Genomic DNA, 22370 nt, shown 5'->3' on the forward strand with positions numbered 1-22370 from the left:
GGGACACCTAGCTTCTAGTCTTGCTTTTGTTGTAGCTCACTCAGATATGTGTAAGTTGAACCAAGTTATCTCACTTTTTGGGTTCCTTTTTTGTAAAATAAGTGAATTGGATTAGATTGTCTCTAAAGTTTCTTTCTGTTATACATTCTATATTGGCAATGAAGCCTAAGGATAATCCATTTTAAAAGAGATTAGATACATTAAGAAAACACTATAATTATCTGGGATCCTAGAACATAAAGAATTAAAAACAAAGGTAGTCTTTAAATATTGTTTAGTTGTTCAGAATCAGTTTCTCTTCATTCTCTGTCTTGACTGAAGGTTCATCTTGGGCTACAGTGAACATTTTATTATCATTCTTCCCATTTACATGTTGCATTATGTAGGATTTTAAATGGTCCTTCAATTTTCTTCTCTATAAGACTAAGTTGTTATGATAATTAAAGAATTATAACAGTCTTGCATATATAGCATTCTATTGATTATGATGAGCAACAGTGGTAGAAAAAGCATCAATTTTCATTAAGTTTATTATCTATGTATTTCTAGGAAGAAGTTTGCTGGACAATGTAAAGGTAATCATAGACATTAACATTTATATATCAGTTGTAAGAATGATTTATGACCACTGATGGTTGGTATTTATCTCTTTTGTCATCTATAGTTCTTACTGAGTATGAAGGACAAAAACTCTTTTTAGGTAAGGTTTTTTTTAATTTAAAAATAGTTTTTTTTTTCAAAATATATGCACAAATAGTTTTCAACATTTACCCTTGCAAAACCTTGTGTTCCAAATTTTTTCTTCCTCCCTTCCCCCACCCCTCCACCAGACAGCAACTAATCCAATATATGCTAAACATGTACAATTCATATATATATATATATATATGCATATATATTCCCACAATTATCATTCTACACAAGAAAAATCCATATCAAAAAGGAAAAAAAACTGAGACAAACAAAAAAGCAAGCAAACAACAATAAAAAAGGTAAAAATACTATGTTGTGATTCATATTCAATCCCCACAATTTCCTCTCTTGATGAGATGGTTTTCTTCATCAAAAGTCTCTTGGAATTGGCCTGAATCACTTCATTTTTGAAAAGAGCCACATCTAGGAGATTTGTTTGTTACATAATTTTGTTATTGCTGTGCATGATGTTCTCTTGGTTCTACTCACTTCACTCAGCATAAGTTCATGTAAGTCTGTCCAGGCCTCTCTGAAATCATACTGCTGATCATTTCTTATAGAACAATAATATTCCATAATCTTCATATACCATAACTTATTCAGCCATTCTCCAACTGATGAGCATCCAAAGCCAGAGGTTCTTAATGTTTTCTATGTCATGATTGTTACCTTTGACATCTGGTGAAGCCTATTGACTTTTCAGAATAATGGTTTTTTTTTTAATTTTCTAAAATTTATTTTTAATACATATTGCTTTATGAATCATGTTGAGGGAGAAAAATAAGAACAAAAGGGGAAAACTATGGGAGAGAAAAAAATAAAGAAAAAAGAAATGAACATATCATGTGTTAATTTATATTCAATCTCCATAGTTCTTTTTCTGGATGTAGATGACATTTTCTGTCTAAAGTCTATTGGATCACTGAACTGCTGAGAAGACCCAAGTCTTTCATACTTAATCATTGCAAATTTTTGCTGTTATTGTGTATAATGTATTTGTGGTTCTGTTTGTTTCACTCAGCATCATGGAAAGTTAAATCTTTCCAGGCCTGGCTAAAATCAGTTTGTTCATCATTTTTAAGAGAATAATAATATTACATTATCTTCATTTCCACAGCTTATTTAGTCATTCTCTAATTGATGGGCCTCTACTCATTTTCCAATTCTTTTCTACCACAAAAAATAATTGATAAAAATATTTTTGCACATGTGGATCTTTTCCTCTTCTTTATGATTTCCTTGGGATATAGACTCAGAAAAATATTTTTAAATGTGTACAGTAAAATACAGAGGATTACAATGAAAATGAATTATATTGAAATATAATTTTCAAAATACTTTCCCCATCCAACTTCACAGATTTCCTGAATTGTATCCATGGGCCCAAAATTAAAAGCTTCTGGGACTTCTCTGTATATACTTTTGACTTTGATGAGCTTAGTTTTGGTTATTATCTCTAATCATATGCTTCTTTCATTTATTTATTATTGATTTAATTTTGAATTATATATTTTTTATATTATGAACTCAAACACTGAAAAAAATAATTTCCATAAACAAAGTAAAACACTAAACAAAGACCCTATGCAATATATATGCAATATACATATATACATGAAATACATCCAAGTCATACTGCCTATTTTTAAAAGGTATAAAACTTCTACAGCTCACTTTCAAAATTGTCCTGTTTTTCTATTTTTCTTTATTATCTTCCTTCTGTGTTCTTCTGTCTACTAAAAAGGTTTCATTGTACCTCTTTTTTTCATCCTTTTCCTCTTCATTCCTTGACTCTCCTCTCCATCAACTGAGAGAAAGGAAAAAAACCCCAACAAACTTTATAACTAGTAGCATATTTATCTAAAATTAATACACATGATGATCATATTAAAAATGTATATCTCCTTCTATACATTGTATCCATCACTTTTTGGTGAATAATATACTTTTTCAGAGGGCTTTGGGAGATGTGAATGATCATTCCATTAATCAGAATTCAAAATTGTTTTTATTTACAATGTTGCTATATTTTTTTTATAAATTCTCTAAAAGTATACTTTGTCATTTCTTATGGAATAATAATATTCTAATATATTTTCATAATCATTTGTATTTCTATACTAAATTTTTTTAGCCATTCCCCAGTTGTCTAAAATATAATCTAAAGCTCTCCCGTAGACTCTAGTTCTTTTTTCAGCCCTTGTCTTTCTCTTCAACTTCACTCCCCATCGCCAAAAGTTCTCTAATTACATCCTTAGCAGTGTTTAGGATAGTGCTTTGTATAAAATATACATTAAAATTTTTTTTATTGGATTTTCGATGCTGTGAAGGGAATTTATTCTTTAGGAGGTGCTAGACTGAGTTCCCTTTTAAATCTAAAATGTAAAAAATTATAAGTTATGATTAACAGTTGTAGAAATAGGAATGTCAAGACTAGAAAGGAAAAAGGAATTAGGACCCTTTATTAAATGACATTTAATGATTGCAAATTGTATTTGATGCAAATTAGATATGGTCTAAATTTTGAGATAGCTGTGCTAGGTTATGCTTGCCAAAAAACTGAATAGAATTTTTCTATGTTCTTTTCTTCCAATTTTGTATTCAACAGATGTTCTCAAGTTAATGCACATACATTTTGTCCTTGGATTCATCAGTTTCGCTATACCTGCTAAAGAAAGATCTGCTGATGAGATTTGACTTGTTTATTCCTCTTATGTTGATGCCTTAATCTTCCTAGTTCTAACTTTTCTCTGATAACAGGAGATTTTTCAGGTGTTACACTCAGGATGTGGCAATTGGGACCATACTATTATCCATTTCTTCACTGATACAATGTCATTTCATTAATATAATACAAAAATCCTGAAACCCTGAAGGTTTTAGATAAAACTCTTATTCTATAATAACTTTTTAGAAAACTTGCCAAATGAGTTTTACATGGAATAAAATTTTGAAAATTTTAATATCTTAATAAAAAGAAGTGGGATAAAACTGCATTGTGAACATACATTATGAATAATCTCTCCATGATGAAGTACTATTATGAATATATATTGTTTGTGGTTGCAAATAGATTAAGAAAAACATAATAAGTAAAACAAATGTTGACATAAAGAACAGATTAAAAATTTTTTTTTCTAATTGGTTTACTATTTTTTTTTTTTTGCAAAGCATTGTCCCAAATGATGTGAGGGATATAAAGATGAAAAATATGTAGTTTTTGTTCTCATAGGACTTGACTTGCAATCAAGTGGGAGATGGTAAAGTATTTAGAATATCAGGCAAAAAATGAAAAAAAAATATATGATGATAACAGCATTAGACTGGTTCTTGTTCTATCACTATATAGTCCAAAGAAGGTTGTAAGATCTGATCTGTAAAATGGACAACTTGACTTTGTACCCTCTTTTCCAGTTCTAAAATTCTATTATTGAAAAGTTTAATGAAAATTCTTTGGAGATTCATAGAAGGAAGATATCATGTCTGGTTGAAAAATCAGGCAAATCTTTAATTTTGTCCATTTCATTTCAAATCATTTTAATTCAACTAATATGACTTAAATACCTATTATAAGTGAGACACTGAGTTGGGGATACAAAGGCAAGATCATGATAGTCCTTGTCTTTAAGGAACTCTCATTCTACTGGGAAGGGAAACGATATGAACACAGTCAAGATATGCAAGATAAATTGTGGAGACAGAGAGCACCAAGTACTTGAAAGACCAGTAAAGGCTTTATGAAGATAACATCAAGATTTGGCTTTGAAGTAAAACTAAGATTCTGAAAGACAGAGTTGAAGGAGTGTTTTTCACACAGAAGATAGCTGATGTTACTAGATGGAGTTGGGAGTGAGAATGTTAGGTTTGGAAAATAGTTAGCAGTATAGTTTGACTGGTGTGTAGTATTTGTGAAGGTAAGTAATATAGAAAAGTGGATTGAGCCCATATAAGGGAGGATCTTAAGTGTTGAGTATAACACCATTGGGGAAGTGACGAAGATATTTGAATTGTGAAATGGTCAGTCCTGTGACTTTCAGAAATGATTGTGACAACTGGGTTGAGGATTAATTGGAAAGGAGAGAGACTAATAAAAATGACACCAATTAGAAGCTTATTACGTGGTCTAAGCAATAGGTGATGAAGGCCAAGATTTATATAGTGTTTGAATGAACTGACAGAATAGAATGAGTATATAGTATGAGCAGATTGGATTGATAAGAACTGGCAACTGTTAGGAAATGAATATAAAACAAAAGGAAAAGAACCAAGGATGACTCTGATATTGCCAACCGAGGGGACTTGGAAGGTGATTATTAGGGTTACTTCTTTTCAGTTTATTAATAATATCAGTTTTGATGCTCTTACATCCCTCAGATTTTTAAAAAATCTCTTTGAGGTGTTTGATGATGGGGTGAGTGAAGATTAATTTTAAAAAGAAAGGAAATTCCTTAGTTCAGATGGAAATCAACCTCAGCTAGTCATGAAATAAATCTGAGGGATCAGAAACTTTATGAGACTTTATCCTACTCTGCCTAGACATCAGCTAGTTAAATGTTTGATTAGCTACTTTAAAAACAGTTCTTTAAATCGTTTAAATACACCTGGCCCTAAGAACTTATTTCTCCAATATCCAGTGCTCTGCATCCTTCAAAATTTAATCTTTAGAGATGATGGATGACCAAAAAAAATTGTTTATCAATTATGGGTATACAGCTAATGACTTAATTTCTATTAAAAAAGGATTGTGAAATGATGTAGGGTCTATGTGAGAAGCTGTATAAGAATCTATCAGGTTTTGTAACCATGATCTAGGAGAAAATCATTCCTTTACAAAAAAGAACAAAAAAAAAAGTCTCTCAAAAGCAACAATTTGAGGTTGTTTTTTTTTAAAGTGAACTTTCCTTTTAAAATTGGACCCTGATATCTTCAGAGACTGAAACTTCTTAAGATGAATTTTTCCTTTTTTTTTTTTTTTTAAACAACAACAATAATGATAATATTAAATAACATTTATATAACTAGGTGCCAGGTACTGTGTTAAGTACTTTACAATTATTTTCTCATTAATCTTTACAACCTGAGAGATAGAATCTGTTATTATCCCCATTTTACAGATAAGAAAACTGAGGCAGAGTTTGGGTGAACTTGCTCAAGGTCACATAGCAAGTATTTGAGGCTGTTTAGAATTTAAGTCTTCCTGACTTCAAGCCTAGCACTCAATCCAATGTACTACTTAGTTGCCCTCTTATACTTTATGATCTCTATAGCACTAACCCTAATAATCATGTAGTTTTAGACCTTGAACAATCTCCAAAACAATCAGAATAGTAATCAACAAAATTCAACAAAATATTGACTTAAGTTCTTGCTGAGATTGATATTTGAGTGTATTCATACATTGTAAAGAATCAAATCTCCTCTACCCCCCACCATGAGAATATGGCCAAAGGTTTATTATCCCTTCATAACAAAATTTCTGTGGAAATAGCTGTAAAGACAGAAATATTTTTATAATCACATTTATGAGCCTAAAATATAAATAGGGAAATTTGGAAGAGAGGAAAGTTTAGTAAGGGAAAGCTAGTCCAGACATTACATTTTGAGGCTCAGCGGTTTGACTGATGTGATCGTAAGCTCAGTAAAGAAGTCCTTGTGACCGGAAATAGGGTGAGTATAAAAACAGACAAGCGGGAAACTTTGGTAAGGGCTAAAACTAGTCACTTTTGTTTTTCTGCTGAAATGGGGCAAATACTAAGAACAGAGCCTCCCTCATTCCAAGGGAAATATGTAGTATGCATAGTTAGGCTAATAGAGAAGCAAGGTTTGTTGGTAACTCAGAGGCAGATCACAGGGCTATTAAATATATTAGAGTACACATCTCCTTGGCTCTCTAAAGAAGAAAAATTAGAGCCAGATATGTGGGAAATAGTGGGAGAGCAACTAATTGAATATTATAAAGCTATGGGTTTTGATTCAATTCCTGAGTAAACATTCCTTATGTACAATATAATATAATTGGATTTAAAGAATCCCACAAGTTCCAAAAAAAGGAAAAGTTTTAAGGTGGATAGCCAGACAAGGAAATATGTGGAGAAAGAGCAGGAGAGAGATGGTACTGACAAAGCAGCTGAAAAGCATGGAGAATTGGATAAGGAAGGACAGTGGTGATGAATTTAAGAGGTGTGGTGCTTTTCACTTTCATACTCCAACAGGGGCCCTTAGAGCATTACTCATCTCCTGACCCTCCTCCCTCAATTTTGCCTTCTTGGATGGAGGGAGGAGGAGGAGGGGGAAGGACAGCAAGACCATTAGCAACACCCATAAGCAACTTTGTTCACTCCCTGTGACATGATTACAAAAGGTGCTAATTTAAGCCAAAGAAGAAGGGAAGGATATATCTCATTTGAGAATAGAAGCATACCCTGTAATTGAAGAGTTTAACTCTTCAGGTTAAGAAAGAAGATATACTTCTTTTAATCTGGAAATCATCAAAGATCTGAAAAAGGCTTGCACTCTTTATGGGCTACATCATCTTATGTTAAGATGGTATTAGAGAATTTGGCTTTTGAAATTTTAACCCCTAATGATTGGAAATCTTTAGCAAGGACATGTTTAGAACCTAGACAAAAGTTGTGGCTTTCTGAGTTTAGTGAACTCTGTAGAACATAAGCCCAATGAAACAGGTAATCTGGAGTTAATATACCAGTCACCTTTTAGCAACTAGAAGGTTTAGGTCCTTATTCAGACACTTTAGCACAGATTAATTACCCTTTGATAGCATATGAACAAATTGCTTCTGCTGCTATCAAAGCATACACACCCTCCCAGGAAGACAAGATAGAGGGGAAGCCTTCACAAAAATAGCACAAGGTCCAAATGAACCCTTTGCTGATTTCGTGGGATGTCTGCAGACAGCTGTCATATGAACTATTGGTGAAGATTCAGCAACAGGAATAATGATCAAACAATTTGCTAGAGAAAATGCTAATGAGGTTTGTAGGAGAATTATACTGGGACTACAGAAGGATGCTCCTTTATAGGAGATCATAAGACGCTGTGTGCCACAGTGGACACAAATACCTTTTATACCCAGGCTATGATGCAGACTTTTCAAGACGGGACATGGGAAGACAGGGGCCCTTTTGGCAAGGGTCTTCCAGAGAGACTCATTAATGTTTTCAATGTGGTAAAGTAGGGCATCTGAAGCTCAATGTTGGCATAAAGACAGAGTGAAAAAACAAGGTGGAAGAACAAGATCTAAAACACCATGTCCAAAATGCAATAGAGGCTTCCATTGGGTATCAGAATGTAGATTGATTCAGGAAAATGGGAAGTGGAGCCAAGCTCCAGGGTCCCAGGCAAAAAACACTTGGGCCATGATGGCAGCCATTGTTACATCCAGAGTCTTTAGAAATTCAGTAATCCAACATGAGTAATCAACCATGAAACAACCTGATGGGGGAAAGGGCATATAATTGGGGAGAATAGAGTTGTATGTAGATGGGACTACTGAGATATCTCCTGGAGAAGTGAAATATGTCCCTGTCTAGCCTATAGATCCCTTGCTTCTACACCCAGCAGGCTTGACCATTTCACCTCCTGAAAGTACTTACAAAACAGTGTTCATCCATACATTGATTTGGGAAATTGGGTAATTTGTAGATAGTATTCCAGTCACTAATACAGGTAGACAATATGTGACTTATCAATCAGGAAGCTTCCACTGCTGATTGTATCCACCACTGAAAGAGCATGACAGTTATGGCAACTGACTCATGGATATAAAAAAATTGTTGGACTTCAAAACCCTCAGGAATCATGAAGTAATGGACAATAGATTTGTGTTGGACTATCTCTTGGCTGCTGAAGAAGGCATATGTGTGAATGTTATTTACATATCTTCCTTCTAGGACGTAGGGACATGTATAATTCCTTATGTTGATTCATGTTGTTTGTTACGTCACTACTATTCTGTGTTATATTACTATGTGCTTGTGTAATACCTCCCATGCTGATGGATTTATGTATACCTCTTTCAAGTAAGACCCTTCAGCCCAGAGGAAACCTGCTAACAATATCTAGTTTGATTCTTCATTTGCCTTTAGTGTTCTTACCTCTCTTCCTGAGGAGTCAGGGAGGGCATGATCACCTGTGTTCTAAAACAAAAGAAAGCAGGAGTTGTAGAGGGCCAGAACTCTGGAAAGGTATACCTGAATCAAGGACAGCAGGGTACTTACAGTTAAGCTATACAATCACTCAGTGTGATTGATGGGATAATTGTTCTCTAATTGCTGTAGTGATGTAATAGTACTGAAGTATTTAAGGGCTGAGAGGACTGGAAACTGAGAATTTCAGACACAGACATAAGAGAAGACTTCAGACTCCATCTTTGACCAACCTAGAGGTGGCTCTCCTGCCTTCATCACTTCTCCACCTAAAGACCAAGGCCTGTTCAGAGATCCTTCAGAAAGCTAGCCTGGACATTACAATCCTGCTGGGCATTTCTTATATAACAATAATATTCCATAACATTCACATACCATAACTTATTCAGCCATTCTCCAACTAATGGGCATGCACTCAGTTTCCAGTTCCTTGCCACTACAAAAAAGACTGCTACAAACATTTTTGCACATATGGATCCTTTTCCCTTTTTATGATCTCTTTGGGATACAGGTCCATTAGAGACACTGCTAGATCAGAGAGTATGCACAGTTTGATCACCTTTTGGCCATAGTTCCATATTGCTCTCCAAAAAGGTGAGGTCAGTTCACTAGTGCCTCAGTTTTCCCACATCCCTTCCAACATTTATCATTATCTTTTCCTGTTACCTTAGCCAATTTGAGAGGTGTGTAGTAGTACCTCAGAGTTGTCTTAATCCACATTTCTCTGATCAATAGTCATTTAGACCATTTTTTCATCTGACTAGAACTGTTTTTAATTTCCTCATCTGAAAATTGTCTGCTCATATTCTTTGACCATTTAACAGTTGGAGAATGCCTTGTATTCCTGTAAATTTGAGTCAATTAACTATATATTTTAGAAATGAAGTATGGTCTTTATTTGGACTTAATTTATCTGGTCATGGGCAGCCAATGATATAATAGGAACTATAAACATGGCAGTAATGTTCTGGATGGCATATATATATATATATATATATATATATATATATATATATGTATATATATATATATAATTCCTTTTAAAAATTTTTTTAAAATTAATTTTATAATTATAAATTTTTTTGACAGTACATATGCATGAGTAATTATTTTTTATAACATTACCCTTGTATTCATTTTGTCAAATTTTCCCCTCCTACTCCCTCCTCTAGATGACAGGCAGTCTCATACATATTACATGTGTTACAGTATAACCTAGATACAATATATGTGTGTAAATCCAATTTTCTTGTTGCACGTTAAGAATTGGATTCCAAAGGTTACTTATACCTTCGGTAGTTAGACAGAGGGCTAAAAGTTTACATTCAATTCCCAGTGTTCCTTCTCTGGGGGTAGTTGTTTCTGTTCATCATTGATCAACTGGAAGTGAGTTGGATCTTCTTTATGTTGAAGATATCCACTTCCATCAGAATATATCTTCATACAGTATTGTTGTTGAAGTGTATAGTGATCTTCTGGTTCTGCTCATTTCACTCAGCATCAGTTCATGTAAGTCTCTCCAAACCTCTCTGTATTCATCCTGCTGGTCATTTCTTACAGAGCAATAATATTCCATAACATTCATATAACATAATTTACCCAACCATTCTCCAGTTGATGGACATCCTTTCATTTTACAGTTTTTAGCCACTACGAAAAGAGCTGCCACAAACATTTTGGCACATACAGGTCCCTTTCCCTTTTTTAGTATTTCTTTGGGATATAAGCCCAGTAGTAGCACTGCTGGATCAAAGGGTATGCACAATTTGATATCTTTTTGGGCATAATTCCAAATTGCTCTCCAAAATGGCCGGATTCCTTCACAACTCCACCAACAATGCGTTAGTGTCCTAGTTTTCCCACATCCCCTCCAACATTCATCATTATTTGTTTCTGTCATCTTAGCCAATCTGACAGGTGTGTAGTGGTATCTCAGAGTTGCCTTAATTTGCATTTCTCTGATCAGTAGTGATTTGGAACAATCTTTCATATGAGTGGATATAGTTTCAATTTCATCATCTGAGAATTGTCTGTTCATGTCCTTTGACCATTTATCAACTGAAGAATGGTTTGATTTCTTATAAATTAGGGTCAGTTCTCTATATATTTTGGAAATGAGGCCTTTATTAGAACCTTTAACTGTAAAAACATTTTCCCAATTTGTTACTTCCCTTCTAATCTTGTTTGCATTAGTTTTGTTTGTACAGAAACTTTTTAGTTTGATGTAATCAAAATTTTCTATTTTGTGATCAATAATGATCTCTAGTTCTCCTCTGGTCATAAATTCCTTCCTCCTCCACAGGTCTGAGAAGTAGACTATCTTCTGTTCCTCTAATTTATTTATGATCTCATTCTTTATGCCTAAATCATGGACCCATTTTGATCTTATCTTGGTATATGGTGTTAAGTGTGGATCCATATCTAATTTCTGCCAGACTAATTTCCAGTTTTCCCAACAGTTTTTTTCAAATAATGCATTTTTATCCCAAATATTGGTATCTTTGGGTTTGTCAAACACTAGGTTGCTATAGTTGTACCCTTTTTTGTCCTTTGTACCTAATCTGTTACACTGATCAACTGGTCTATTTCTTAGCCAATACCAAATGGTTTTGGTGACTGCTGCTTTATAATATAGCTTTAGATCAGGTACACCTAGACCACCTTCATCTGACTTTTTTTCCCCATTAATTCCCTTGAAATTCTCGACCTTTTATTCTTCCATATGAATTTTGTTGTTATTTTTTCTAGGTCACTAAAATAGTTTCTTGGGAGTCTGATTGGTATAGCACTAAATAAATAGATTAGTTTGGGGAGTATTGTCATCTTCATTATATTCACTCGGCCTATCCACAAGCACTGAATGTCTTTCCAATTATTTAAATCTGACTTTATTTTTGTGGCAAGTGTTTTGTAATTTTGCTCATATAATTCCTGACTTTTCTTTGGTAAATGGATTCCCAAATATTTTATTCTCTCGACATTTGTTTTGAATGAAATTTCTCTTTGTATCTCTTGCTGTTGCATTTTGTTGGTGATGTATAAAAATGCTGAGGATTTATGTGGTTTTATTTTGTATCCAGCAACTTTGCTAAAGTTGTGAATTATTTCTAATAACTTTTTATTAGAATCTCTGGGGTTCTCTAAGTATACCATCATGTCATCTGCAAAGAGTGACAGTTTGATTTCCTCATTACCTATTCTTATTCCTTTAATCTCTTTCTCGGCTCTTATTGCCAAGGCTAGCATTTCTAACACAATATTGAATTAGTAATGGTGATAGTGGGCAACCTTGTTTCATTCCTGATCTTACTGGGAAAGGTTCCAGTTTATCTCCATTACATATTATGCTTACTGGCGGTCTTAAATATATGCTCCTGATTATTTTAAGGAATAGTCCATTTATTCCTATACTCTCAAGTGTTTTTAGTAGGAATGGATGTTGGATTTTATCAAATGCTTTTTCTGCATCTATTGAGATGATCATATGGTTTTTATTAATTTGATTATTAATATGGTCAACTATACTAATAGTTTTCCTAATATTAAACCAGCCCTGCATTCCTGGTATAAATCCTACTTGATCATAGTGTATTATTCTGGGGATGATTTTCTGAAGTCTTTTTGCTAATAATTTATTTAAGATTTTAGCATCAATATTCATTAAGAAGATTGGTCTATAGTTTTCTTTCTCAGTTTTCAATCTACCTGATTTAGGTATCAGTACCATGTCTGTGTCATGGTTTGTCATAGTCAGAGTTTGGTAGGACTCCTTCACTCCCCTATTTTTTCAAATAGTTTATATATCACATTGGGGCTAATCTGTTCTTTAAATGTTTGGTAGAATTCACATGTAAATACATCTGGTCCTGGGGGATTTTTTCCCTGGGGAGTTAATTAATAGCTTGTTCTATTTCTTTTTTCTGACATTGGATTATTTAAGCAGTTTACCTCCTCCTCTGTTAATCTAGGAAGCCTATATTTTTGGAGGTAGTCATCCATTTCATTTAAGTTATCAAATTTATTGGCATAAAGTTGGGCAAAGTAACTCATTATTTCTCTAATTTCCTCTTCATTGGTGGAAAGATCCCCTTTCATTTTTAATACTAACAATTTGATTTTCCTCTTTCCTTTTTCTGATCAGATTTACCAAAGATTTATCTATTTTATTGGCTTTTTCATAAAACCAATTCTTGGTTTTATTTATTAATTCAATAATTTTTTTTACTTTCAATATTATTGATTTATCCTTTTAATTTTAGTATTTCAAGTTTAGTTTTTGGTTGGGTTTTTTAATTTGGTCTTTTTCTAGCTTTTTAAGTTGCAGGCCCAATTCATTAATCTTCTCTTTCTCTATTTTATTCAAATAAGCCTCTAAAGAGATAAAATTTCCCCTTATTAGTGCTTTAGCTGCATCCTACAAATTTTGGTATGATGTCTCATCATTGTCATTATCTTGGGTGAAATTATTAATTGTTTCTATAATTTGCTGTTTCACCCAGTTATTCTTTAAAATAAGATTATTCAGTTTCCAATTACTTTTTGGTCTATTTACCCCTAACTTCTTATTGAATGTAGTTTTTATTGCATTGTGATCTGAGAAGAAGGCATTTACTAGTTCTGCCTTCCTGCATTTAATTTTGAGATCTTTATGTCCTAATATATGGTCAATTTTTGTATAGGCTCCATGAACTGCTGAGAAGCAAGTATACTCCTTTCTATCACCATTCAGTTTTTTCCAAAGGCCTATCATACCTAGTTTTTCTAATGTTCTATTTACCTCTTTAATTTATTTCTTATTTGTTTTGTGGTTTGATTTATCTAATTCTGAGAGTGCAAGGTTGAGATCTCCCACTATTATAGTTTTGCTGTCTATTTCTTCTTGCAACTCTCTTAACTTCTTTAGGAAGTTAAATGCTATACCACTTGGTGCATATATGTTTAGTATTGATATGGCTTCATTGTCTATGCTACCTTTTAGCAGGATATAGTTTTCTACCTTATGTCTTTTAATTTGATCACTTTCTGCTTTTGCTTGATCTGAGATAAGGATAGCTACCTTTGCTTTTTTGGCTTCACCTGAAGCATAATAGATTCTGCTCCAACCTTTTACCTTTACTCTGTATGTATCTCCCTGCTTTAAGTGTGTTTCCTGTAAACAACATATTGTAGGGTTCTGACTTTTGATCCAGTCTGCTATCCGCCTCTGTTTAATGGGAGAGTTCATCCCATTCACATTTACAGTTAAAATTACTAATTCTGTATTTCCTGCCATCATATTATCCCCTAATTATGCTTTTTCCCCCCCTTGAAACCCTGAAACCCCTTCCCCGGTATTTAATTTATAGACCCCACTTGTGATGCGCAGCCCTCCCTTTTTGGTATTCCCTCCCCACTCCTTTTAAGTCCCTTCCCCTTTCTTGTATCCTTCCCTTATTCCCCTTTCCCTTTTCCTCCCCCTCCTTTTCTTGAGGTGAGAGAGGCTTTTCTGAAAAACAAATATGTCAGTTATTTACTCTTTGAGCCTACTCTGAGGAGAGTAAGATTCACACAATATTTCTCCCCCTCTCTAAATTCCCTCAGATGTGGTAGATTTTCTATGCCTCTTCCTAGGATGTAGTTTCCCTCTTTTTATCTCTCCTTCCCCTTTTTCTGATATTATCCCCTTCCCTTTACTACTTCCTTTTTTTTATTATTATATCAGTAAAATCAAATTATCCATGTGGACTTTTTGTATATCCACAACAGAGATACAGTTCTCAAGAGTTATTTTTACCTTTATCTGCTTCTCTTCAGTCTTGTGCATATAGATCAATTTTTTTGCTTAAGTCTGGTTTTTTTCTTAGAAACAAAGGGAATCCCTCTGTTTCATTAAATGACCATCTTCTTCCATGGAAGAAAATGTTAAACTTAGCTGGGTAGTTTATTCTTGGTTGCAATCCTTGTTCTTTTGCATTTTGGAATATCAGGTTCCAGGCCTTCAATCCTTTGGAGGCAGCCATATCTTGAGTGACCTTATTTTGGCACCTTGATATTTGAATTGTTTTTTCCTAGCTGCTTGCAATATTTTTTCCTTAGTTTGGTAGTTCTGCAACTTAGCCACAATGTTCTGTGGAGTTCTTTTTTTAAGGTCTTTTTCAGAAGGTGTTCAGAAGGTTGGCTCCTGTGTCTGGACAAAGAGAGGTTTCAATGCCTATTTTCCCTTCTGTTTCTATTATCTCTGGACAGTTCTCTTTGATGATTTCCTGTAAAATAGAATCTAGGCTCTTTTTTTGCTCACAGTTTTCAGGAAGTCCAATGATCCTCAGCTTATCTCTCCAAGATCTATTTTCCCGGTCTATAGATTTTCCCAGTAAGTATTTGACATTATTCTCCAGCTTTTCATTTTTTTTTTGTTAGTTTTGTTTGACTGATTCTTGATTTCTCAATAAATCATTCATTTCTATTTGTTCAGTCCTGATTTTTAATGAGTTATTTTCTTCATTCACATTTTTTAGTTCTTTTTGTATATGCCCAATTGAGTTTTTAAATGAATTATTTTGCTCTGTTGAATTTTTTTCCATTTTACTAAATTTTTTTTAGTGAGTTATTTCTTTTTCCAATTGACAAATCCTACTCTCTTGTGATTTTTTAACCTTTTCCAATTCTCAAATTTTGTTTCCATGCACCTCCTGTGAATTCTTTATTTTTTCCAACTCAAAATTTCAGGACGTTGTTATTATCTATCATAGCTTCTCTTGCTTTCCCCATTTTTCTTCAAATTCTCTTAACTTTTTAATAGTCTCTTCTAGGAGAGACTTATGTGCTGGGGGCAGGTATCATTCCTCTTTAGGGTGTTATCTGTAGACTCTCTGCTGTTAGCCTCTTTGGGATTGGATACCCGCTCTTTCTCTATATAGAAGGTGTCAATTGTCCTCTTCAGCTTCTTACTCATTGTTAAAAATCTGTGTGGGGTCTGCCCTTTGGTTAGGAAATTTATTTATTTATCAGCTTCCTCCTAGATGGGGATAGGTTGGCTCCTGTATCTGGACTAAGAGAGAGCTCTGGGAGAGAGTTCCCCTCCCTGCTGGAAGTGACCTAGAGATATTTAGCATGGTTGCCTTGGGAGGAGTGCCCAGTGAAGGACCCTCGCTGTGTGGCCTAGTGACGGCCCTGAGACTAGAGCCTGAACAGTAAAAGCATCACAAACCCCAGCCAAAGCCTCCTGTGGGGCTGTGGATATTAGCAGCTGATGAGAAAAGCCCCTGCACTCAAACTGGAAGTATCTGCCTGGAGAGCACAGTTCCTGCTTTGAAGGTTCGCTATTATGTGAGTTCAGCTGCTGTGGGAGTTTCACTGCAGGGAGAATTCCACTGCCTCAGGCTGAGTCCCGCACTATGTGGATTAGAGGCTGCCCCGAGCTGTTTCCCCCTCTGTTCAGGTTCTTAAGTGCCCCAAGGAAAAGCCCTGGACAGCAGCAGAAGGCAGTTGCACAGCCTTGCCGAGATCTGTTAGGTCGCTTTCAGTTTGGGGTAATTATATTATCTGGCTATTGCTTTAACGTGGCTTTGATTTCTCTTCTGATCTGCTATTTTAAAAAGCAAGAGCTATCAGCCTATGCCAGATTCTTCTATCTCAGTGGCTTCTCTGATCGCAGAGTTCTCCCCGGCCCATTTGGCACAGTGTGCTAGCCCCAATCCAACACTGTCTGTGCTGATCTTTTTTTTTTTTTTTCCTCCCCTTGGAACCGACCTTTTCTGTTGAAATTCCAGAATCTCTTCGGCTGGTAAGTTGTGCTTCTAATCCTTGTGGTTTTTATCAGTCCAGCGTTATTTTTGAGGCTTATTTAACTAATTGGTATTGAGGGTAAAAGGGAGCTTACAAATTTGTGTGTATCTTCTCTGCCATCTTGGCTCTGCCCAATTTCAGGATTCCTAATATGAATCTGTGAACTTGTTTTATTTTTGCTATTTATTTATTTATTTTTGCTAAGACAATTGGGTCACACAGCTAGGCAGTTTTAAATGTCTGAGGTCAGATTTGAACTCAGGTCCTCCTGACATCAGGGCTGGTGCTCTATCCACTGGACCACCTAGTTGCCCCTGTGAACTTTTTTTTAGAAAATATTTTGATAACTGTACTTCAATATAATTGGTTTCCTTTGTAATCTTATGTGTTTTATTTTATGCATTTAAGATATTTCTCTAAGAAGGGGTGTATAAATTTTATTATATGCCAAAAGGATCTGTGATACACAAAACAGATTGAGAACCACTGTCTTAAAAGGAGGAAATACATGAAAAGATAGAGACACCAAATAAGAGGATATTGCAGTAGCACAATTCGGCGCAATGACAATTAGAACAAGATTCTTACCATTGGAAATAGAAAGGAGGTGAGGAATGAGAGAGAAATTATAGGAGGTTAAAGAAAAAGACTAATTAATTAATTTAATAGGGGCAGGGAAGAGTGAGGGAGAATCCAAAAATGACTTTCAGGTTTCCATTCTAGAAAGCTTTGTGACATCTTTAATTGGAAATAGGGAAATTGAACAAAGGATTAGTTTTGGGGAAAAGATTCTGCAAGAAATTTGTACATAAGGAAACCATTCAAGGAGTATGGAAAGATAGAATGGGACTATCTTTAAACATTTTTTAGTAATACCTTTTTATTTTCAAAATACATGCAAAGACAGTTTTCAACATTCACCATTGCAAATCCTTGTGTTCCATTTTCCTCCTTTCCCTCCACTTCTTCCCTTAGACAGCAAGGAATCCAATATAGATCAAACATGTGCAATTTTTCTAAACGAATTTCCATATTTTATCATGCACAAGAAAAATCAGATCGAAAAGGAAGAAAGAGAAAGAAAAAAAGTAAGCAAACAACAACAAAAAATGATATTATGTTGTGATTCACATTGACTTCCCACAGTCCTCTTTCTGAATGTAGATTGCTCTCTCCATCACAAGTCTATTGATATTGGCTTGAATCACTTCATTGTTGAAAAGAGTCAAGTCCATAATGGGACTAACATGGGAATGGAAATGTGACATGGAGAAAATAGGATTTGGAGGCTAAGAAAATAGTAAAATATGAATCTCTTATATATTATTCCAGTACTTAATTTTTGAATATTTTTAAGGGCAGTATATGTTTACTGATTTGAAATAGTTGCTTTCAGAAGAATTTCCATGACTTGTTAATGGAACTAAGCAATTCTTGCTACTTATGGTTTTCACTTATTAAAGCAGCATCAATATTGGTCTATGGTATTCTGGTGTACATTAAATAATAATAGCACCTACTTCTTATGATTTCAGTTGAATGTTTTGCTACTTATGGTTTATTATTTCTATTTATTTTAATATTTAAGATCTAGAGGAGTTATATAAATCTTGTGTTGATTGGGGGTACTTGTTGGTTTTTATAACCTGTCGTCATAAAGAACAGAATGAAGGTCCTAAAGTAGAAAACACAAATAATGCCTTCTTGGTAAGGGAGACTCTCAGAAGAAAGCTTTAAATGATTACTTTAGAATACTTTGAATGAACAATAATTGGTGGGTGTACTCTCTTTACTGATATAGATTGAAACCATTCCATGCCTTCTCATTCTGTGAAAACTCAAGTTTCAACAACAATTTTTGATTCTGGATATATTCAATATGGTAGATATCTTTCTCTTGTTTTTTGCATCTTTAGAATACCAGAATTCTATTTTTATTTTCCACCTATTTTATTTTATCTTTACCATGTGATTGATGCCTGGTCAGACATGTCCTCAGTAATATAGTGAAAAGCTTTCTGTATTGTGAGATCAAAGATATAGGTTTGAATTCCAGCTTAGTTGTTTATCATACACATGATTGTGAACAAATAATTTTGCCTTCCTAAACCTCATTTTCTCATCTCTAAAATGAGCAGGTTGGATTAGAATGAAGGGTTTCTTAAACATTCTCCACTTGTAATTCCTTTTTGCTTGAACAATTTTTAGGTGACCCCGGGTTTATAGGTATATAAATTAGGTTTATAAATCAAACATTTACTGATAATAAATCATAATTTCATAATACCCACATTCAGTTGTGAGACCCCCATATAGGGTAATGACCCACAGTTTAAGAAGGTGGGGATTAGATGATCTTTAAGGCCCCTTTTTTCTCTAAACTGTAATCTTCCTAAAAGGAACCATCATAGACTCTTGAGGAAGGGAATGATGTAATGAAACTAATGTTTTGAGAATATTAATTTGGCAGTACTATATAATCAATTTGCTTCAATAAACTTTTATTAACTGCCTATTATAAGCTAAGCACTGGAGACTGGAATCTCTAATCTCCAAGTATTAAGTATAGACTGTCATTAGGGAGGTTAGATAGGAGGCTACTATAGTAATAATTAAAGTTTACATATGTTTAATTTAAAAAAATTTTTGGGGGACAAAATGTTGTTACATCTATTAACTTGTTTAATTCTCACAAGGATTCTGTGAAATTTTAATGGTGAAGAAAATGAAACTCAAATTAGGTGATTAAGAATTCATGTCTGGTAATAGTACAATCCATGACTAAAATCTTTTTCTATTATACTATATTTCCATAAGCATGCATGACAATTTAAGCATTTGATCTTGAGGCCTTAGACTGAAATGGTGTCCTTGGCACTATATAGGAAGAAATGAGTCTGAGAGATACTGAACAGACGAATTAAAAGGAATATCCAACTTTAAGTAATGTCTCAAGTGTCTTTAACACTTACTAGTAGGACTTGTTCTCCCAACCTTCTCTCATGGATAAGTCAGAGCCCCAGAATCAAGTGGCCATTTGTGATTTGTACATACATGTGCCCTTTAATAAAGTAGTCCCTTGCTTTCTGTGTTGGGGAGCTGTGCCAAAGAAGTTTGGTAACTGAGATAGGAAGAGTGCCTCACTTTGTGGGTATTGAATCAGGAGAAATGGATCCTGGTCTTTCTCATAAAGGGAGCCTGTTTGTTAGAAACAAAATCAACTCCACTTTGAACTTATAATAAAGGTAGAGAGAATGAATTCCTTAATTTGTTATTGAGAACATGTGGTTTCTTTGTTGAGCTTGAGGCAAGAATCCAGTTCCTGAATGCCTCTTATTTGTGCTTCTTTCTAGGAGCACAGATTTCCAAACAATAATTCTGAGAGGCGGCTGTTTCTAGTCCTGGTAGTAACCTTGTAAGTTTGAGAAGCTGGGAGCTGATTGTTAGTAGATGGGAAGACCTTGTTCTGACTTAACAGGAAATCAAGACTTTGCAAGCAGGTTGAATGGCAAAAATTTAAGGTGACCTTGAAATATCTGATCAGCAGTCCCAATAAGGGTTTCATGGTTGAAATATGACTTCATAAATGTTTGTAAGTCTTTTGTATTCTAAAATTTTTCTTATGTGATGGAGGAAATAAATTGCTGTTCTATATCTGATGTTTACCAATTGATACATTGACTTGCTCTTCTAAATGGACCCTATTCATCCCTATTGGGAAGACTTTAGCAATGAGTCATATTTAAGATTTATTTGAGACATTTTCCATGATGTGAGGATGAATGAGCCAGAGAGGAAGGGAGAAAAAGCATGATCTGCTCTCTTTGGGGTCATATTTCACTGAGGATTTAACATGGTCTGCTTGAATTTGGACACCAGATCTCTTTGTGGGAGAGGACACCCTCTTCTCCCTGGTTTGTAGGTAATATATACATATATACATATATATACACACACACATACACACACATAAGTGGATATATATATATATATATAAACATACCCATATATACATGTTTACATTATACCTGAAATATGCCCCATGTATGTGAAAAACAATTCCAAAGTTAATTATAAATAAGAAGGGTAATATATCTATGCTTTTATTAATATCTTCTATATTTATTCATATATACATGCCATGAAAACTAAAAATGTGGATAGATTTTTGTATGTGAAGAGATAGTAAGTCACCATTCTTTGCTAAGAAACTCTTGCTTTCTTGAATAAATCCCTTTTAGATATTTTCTTAGTTAAATCACTTTAATTTATTTTTTGTGAGAATTATTTTAGATTGTGATTATATACATAGAAAATTTCCAAAAGAAGAAACATGTGTGAATCCACTCAAACTACTGATTATCTTCAAATAGTTTGTCAACCATTTAAAACCATAAAACAAAAACTATTTGCATCTGTATAAAACTTCAATAAAGTTTTTAATTTGATATTTTAAAAATGATAAATTATTTTATTATTTTCCCTTATAGGTGTCATTTTTGCTTTGAGTTTGAGTAGATGTCTTGAATCACCTAACTTTACCCTTTTGAGGAATTATGCACCACTAGGGTGTGAGACAGAGAGGTATCTTGTTATATGATGGGAATAAAGGTTGATAAATCAGAAAAAAGACATACTTTTATGTGAAAAAAATGCATTCAACATTTTTTCCTGAGTAAAGTATGCAGAAAACCTGCTTAAATGGGGCATATAATTTTTAATGAATCAGGCCTTTAGTACTAGGAAATGAACCAAGTATGATAAATAAGATGGAAGTTGGTGACTAGGGTCTAGTAATCATATCATCAGATCTGAAATCATTTGAGGATTTGTATGAAAAGTGATAGCTCAAAAGGATTAGTCTTTAGGCTAGCAGATTTTGAGAAATGAAAAATAAATTGAAGAAAGTTGATTGTAATCAACTAATCAAAAATCTTCTGAAAATAGGGAGGTAATAAAAGGACAATCACAAAGGTTGTATGGCATTAATTGCAATAAAGATAAGGATTCATTGAACATAAAAAATTGTTGATGCATTTCTCTAGGAGCCATGTGTTATTTACAAGAAGTGTGTGCGAATGCCCTACATGTTTTTCTTGGTTGTCTTTTAACCTCGGATATGTCAAATCTTTACTCTCTTACATAGAAACAGTCAAGTCTCATTTCACAGCCTCCACTTTAGAAGAAATGCGCACTAGTTAGCCAAGAAGAAAAGCATGGTTTGTGCACATTAAAACATAAATGAATGCACCCATTCTTTTATTTAATCTGATGCAATCTCTTAAAAATTTATTAACAGTTCCTGGAGATCATAAAAAAGGGAGAATGAACAAAATACAATTGGATGGATTTGAAAAGCTTAAAGGGAGCCTTTAGCTAGAAGAGAAAAATATTAAATATAAGATGTACATTTAATTTTAATGCAGCACCAATGGAATTTCAAATATAAAACCTAGGGACACACTGTTTATTCAAATGCATATTTGCAGGGCATCCTCTTTTTTATTCAGAATTTTCTAAAAGGTAAATAGAAGAGACTATGTATATAACACAGAAAATTTTAGTGTGCAATAATAATGGAATAATGGTAAAAATAAAGCCTGGACTTTTGAGGAATTTTAAATTAATAAAGTTGAATCATAGACTATTGAGAGAATTGGAATTGTAGAGCTGAAAAAGACCCTGATGTTCAGTCTTAAAAGTCACATTGGAGAGGAATCTCAGGAATTATACAATTCAGTGTTTTCC

Source organism: Sminthopsis crassicaudata, chromosome 3, assembly GCF_048593235.1.
Source record: "Sminthopsis crassicaudata isolate SCR6 chromosome 3, ASM4859323v1, whole genome shotgun sequence".
Taxonomy (NCBI): domain Eukaryota; kingdom Metazoa; phylum Chordata; class Mammalia; order Dasyuromorphia; family Dasyuridae; genus Sminthopsis; species Sminthopsis crassicaudata.